Source organism: Python bivittatus, unplaced genomic scaffold (assembly GCF_059951505.1).
Source record: "Python bivittatus isolate LINGU-HERP-01145 unplaced genomic scaffold, Pbiv_v1 ctg000850_np1212, whole genome shotgun sequence".
In the NCBI taxonomy this organism is placed as follows: Eukaryota; Metazoa; Chordata; class Lepidosauria; order Squamata; family Pythonidae; genus Python; species Python bivittatus.
The window spans coordinates 59017156-59022170 of NW_028277112.1; the positions used below are offsets into that span (position 1 = coordinate 59017156).

Here is a 5015-nt window from a genome sequence, read left to right on the forward strand (position 1 = left end):
TGAGAGAAAATTGTATGTGTGTTTGAGTGAGAGTGAAGGAAGAGAAAACAGAGAAAGTTATAATATATATGAGAGAAAAGTATTTGTGTGTATGATTGATTGATTGATTGATTGATTATCTGCCATCAGGTGGTTGTTGACTATTAGCAACCACATAGATAGATTTTCTCCTTGATGATTTATCCCTAACCTGGTCTTTCAGGTCTTCTAACAGTGCACCTTTCACCCCAGTAATGGCGTCCATCCACCTTCCTGATGATCATTCTCTTCTCTTTCCTTCTAACTTCCTGTCAGGCCTAGCCCAAAGAACTCCACGAGACAATGCAAATACAGTTCTGTTGCGTTTATTAGCTTCCACCTCATAACAGAATTTCATCAGACTGAACCCAAGCTCCCAAGCCAGCCAACCACAATACTGTGAATTCCTTAGGGAGGTGCCAGCCTCATCTTCTTGAACTTCCCACGCTCCTGTTGGGGGCTAAGAACATGCTTATCTCCCTCAGCATGGCCTTCATAAGTCCATTCCATCACACTTCCCCAGCGTTAGAGTCTTCTCCAGAGAGTTAGCTCTTCACATAATGTGTCCAAAGTAGGATAATTGTGTGTCCAAAGTAGGATAATTTGAGCCTGGTGTGTATATGGGGGAGAGAAAAACAGGGAAAGTTACAGCTGAGAGAAAAGTGTGTGTGCAAGGGAGATGGAGGCAAGAAAAGAGAGAACACTGTATGCGTATTAAAAAAAAGTTTGCTGCTCATTTAGACTGAATATAGAATCTTGCTCAGAAACACAAGGGCAATTTTTGTTAGAAAAAGCAGAGGTTAGCTAGCTTATCCAGAAAGACTTCATTTAATTCAGATCAGTCAAAGCAACACACGTTTATAACCAAGAGAAGAAAGCATGACAGTCATGTGTTCTGTACCCTCTGTCACTGTGATGTGGACATTAGCACCCAAGGAAATGACACTCCTCAATTATTCATTTTGCCAGAGAAGCACAAACTGTATGCTCTCACTTTACATACACGATCTTTGTTATCTTTTTATAAATCCTTTGTGACACCCCAAGGTGTAAAAATGAAGTTTCTCATGCTACAAAGCATTACCAGTCTTATAGAAATGTGGTATGGAAGCCTATCAAGAAATGTTCCGTGACTGAAATCACAAAAAAAATTGAGTTATAATAGAATGAAGGCAAAAGCTTTAGGTGAACATTCTAGTAACATATTGTACTGAAAGCAATTAAATTACAGCCAATGTCTTTTTTTTCCCTTTAGCAACCAATATCTGTAATAAAGGTGCACAAAGTGCTTCAGCATTCTTCTGAAATATTTTCATTTTGAGAAGTATAATGTAAGTTTTTGAATGTTTAGCCCGTCACTCAGGAGACATCTGGTGCAAAGTAGCTAGTATGCTAGTATTCAAGAGCCCTTACCTACAGGGGTTAAAAAAAGTTTCTTCATACTTTTGTAAAATACCATAAAGGAAAGGAGAAGAGGGAAAGTATTAGATTCAACCTGATAAATATGTTCTCACATGAGACTGATTCTTGTGATCAAGACAGTGTTGGTCAGTCTAATCACAGCATCTTTGTGGAATCATCCTGAGGGGTAAAAATCCTTAATTCTATAATTTGTTCTATGTTATACTCACCCAGTCTTTTATCTAGAATGTAGACTTGGCCTACAGACTAATTTAAAAAAAAAGTAAAAAGATCAGTGAATTAACCCCTTAGTGTTCTGTCTTCTATTTCCTATTTTTAAAAAAGCATCTTGTTTAAAAAATGAAGATGCTTTGACTATGGAAAGATAGTATCAAAGTGCTCAGCCCTTATCGGCAATAATGATCAATACTGATGCAATATTCTGAAACAGGTGGAATTTTTTACTGCTTCAGAAGCAGCTGCAGCCAGATTAATAAAATCTTGGTATTATTTGTGCATGGACAGTTAGGCACATCTGAGTTGTCTCTTCCTACAGAAACCTTAGCAACCATCTCAGATAGTGAAGAGTTTGTGCCAAGTCAAGCATCTACAATTTGGAGTTTTAACCATTTTAATTTTAACCCTTTCAGGTTAAAAAAAAAGTATTCAACAACTCCTTTCAGGTCTAAAAGTTTGTCCTTCATCTTCTATAGCTAACCAAGATGGTTTTGCAAGCCATCTTTGCAAGCCAGATTGTAGGCCCTTTTTAAAATAGGGGAGGCAAAGAGCCACTGTCCTAGTCATTCAAAGTATTATTCTGGATTTGAAATGATCAATATTTTTTGTTCATGGTAGCACAAGTAATGAGGTAAAAGACAATGCCAAAACCTGTTCCAATGTTTCAGTTTTCTCCATGCACACACTATTGGACAACTGACTTCAATGAACAGAAAACCTCAGAAAGAGAGAGAGAGAGAGGAAACCCCCCCCCCCGAGTAAAATAACATGGGGAAAAACGTAGGAGGGGATGTTGAAATAAACATTCTGTTCCTAGGCCTCTCAAAATGTTAAAAAGGTTCTGCCAGGATGAATAAATATGGATAATCAATGTCTTTCAAGAGTTCTCTTGAGGTGGCCATCAACACTTACCTGACTACATATTCCATGCTTTGGAACTCCAAGTAAGTTAAAAGTGGTTGAATGAACACATCAAACCAATCATATGTTCTTTTATTATGAATCTTCTCCTGGACCTCTCTAGCCATAGTCCTATAAGAGATATCACTTATGAAGTGTTTAAGTAATTACATTACTTTTTCTAGCAGCTTGTCCACATTCTCCAGCTTGAACAACTGAAAATTACACGAATAACAATGATGACAAATGGTTCTCTGAACAATTCTGGGTCTGGACAGTTTCAATGAATGATTCTTTTTTTCCTTTAAGTACTTCATGGAAGACCATCAAGAGTTTCTTAAACTCACTCTAAATGGTCTATAAAGAATAGCTCTGTTGGTAGCCCTGAATGAACACCATGCAGTTTGAAAAAAATATTCCTTCTTTGCTGCCATCATCACAGAAAAGCCTCTAAAATGAGTTCCAATTTTATGTTCAATCAGACTTAACTAGAATTGAAAAGAAAAGAAACTCAAGTCATTGTCCCACCTGCCTCATTGCCTATAACTCCTTGGTGTGACCAAGAGGTTGATTGTATTATATTCAGTAGAAATCAAGAGTATCTGGTCTGTAGTCTAGGTAGTTTTCATTCCATAAATCAAGCAAGGTTTCATTATCCATACCAAATATGATCTCTGTAGTGACCATAGGAGTTTGCTCCTTTGACAAGTGTTGATACAAAGCTTTAAAAGCTTTAAAATTACTCTGATCACTGAGGTAATGACACATAAAAATTATAAAAAGCACTGATCGCACTAGAGAATCCCCTCCTCAGGATGTATACCAATAATAATTAGGGTTGAAGGCTTGGATGAATAAAACTGTATTCTGTAATCTTCCAAATGCCAAGAGGGAGGGAGTTTTATGAATCCTCTAGGGTATAGAGTTTCAGAGTGTAGGGGCCACCACTGAGAAGGTTTGTCATCTTCTCCATGTCCCCCTAACTTCAAAGAGGTGAAGTTCTTAACAGGCTTTCCCCAGATGTTACCATGGGATGGATTTCAGTCAGGTAAGGTAATATCTGATACAAGCTAGTGCTATACCATATAGGATCTTGTGGGTCATAACCAGCACTGTGGATTGGAGCTGGAAGCCTACTGTTAGCCAGTGCAGCAACTCCAGGAGAGATGTTGTCCTTCAGTGACAGGGCTGAACCACCAATAGTCTCACCACCATATTCTGGCCCAAGTTGTGGGTCATCTCCAATGGTGCTCCAATTATTTATTTATAATTTAGTTGTATAAGGCCACCCAACTTAAACCTGACTCTTGGCAGTGTACAAATTAAAACAAACAAACAAAAAAAACACAATACCCAAAAGCAAACAAAGAAAATAAGTCTATGAAATGGAACAAACATACATTGTTAGTAAAACTGACAATACACTCCCAGTGGACACACCTTGACCTATTTCAGTGCTTTGAGTATGCTATGAATTTCAAGTGGAGAGCAGATGACCGTATTTCAGTTGTTACTAACAATTAAATCCCCATTTTGCATTTAAGGTAGAGGAAAAACCTGAAGAGCTAATACTGGGATCTATAAAAAAGTTCTCCCAAAATGCAGGACCTGACCAGTAAGAAATGGTGACAAGCCAAAAGTGACTTAAAATGAAGTAAATAACAGCTGTTTCTTACCGTGGATTATTCTTTTTTCAGCAAATCTATTAAGAGAGTCAATTTAGAGAGTGTTATCTGCAGTTCTATTTGATGAGATCTGAAGTGTGCAAAGAAGGGAAATTCAAATGGAAAGGTTCGGGTCTTTGTATCAAACATACTGACAGATATAAACCATCCAATACCTTTCAAATGGGAGGCACTGGTTTTCTTCATCAATCCTTTGAAGTATTTCTCACCTAATTAATGCTTGAGAAGAAATAGAGGGAGGAATTCTTGCAGAATTAAATGAAACTTGAATGAATGATGGAGAATGGCACTCAAACCAGGCTTACAATCAACTAGAGCAAATTATTCAGGGAGAGCAAAGTGAAACATGGATCTGAAATCTCATCAGGGTTCCACAAGACTAATCCAAGCAAGAGAAGAAAACGTGACGAGGGATGTGGCATCATTTTACTGTTAGTTATATAAAAAGCAGAGCACATGATTTGCATAGCCAAGGTTCCAGTCTCCAGCATCTTGGAGATCCTCCTAGCAGGATTAAGTAATATCAAATGAGCCAATCAAGAAACCCCAATATCTTCCTGCTTAAATCTCAGAGTTTCTGCAATTAGAAAAAGTAGTTGGCCCCTAGACTACATAATATTTTACTCTCAAGTCATCCTGAGAAGTGCATTTGCTAGGATGAAACATGAAATCAAACTTCTTCAACCGCCTTGAAAACAACTTGATGTCACACTGAGTTGTTCTCAAGGCATTCGAGGAAGTATCCATTCACAAGACAGGATCAAAATTGGCAAG

General features: G+C 37.8%; 1 long non-coding RNA gene across 1 annotated transcript; it reads right to left on the reverse strand.

Annotated features, from left to right (window-relative positions):
• Positions 1-371: 371 nt before the first annotated feature.
• On the reverse strand, positions 372-4659 carry LOC148213854 (uncharacterized). The gene is made up of 3 exons (XR_015793824.1): positions 4233-4659; positions 2569-2688; positions 372-627 (listed from the first exon to the last, which is right to left on the reverse strand). It is a non-coding gene; the product is annotated as an uncharacterized LOC148213854 (long non-coding RNA).
• Between the last annotated feature and the right edge of the window lie 356 nt (positions 4660-5015).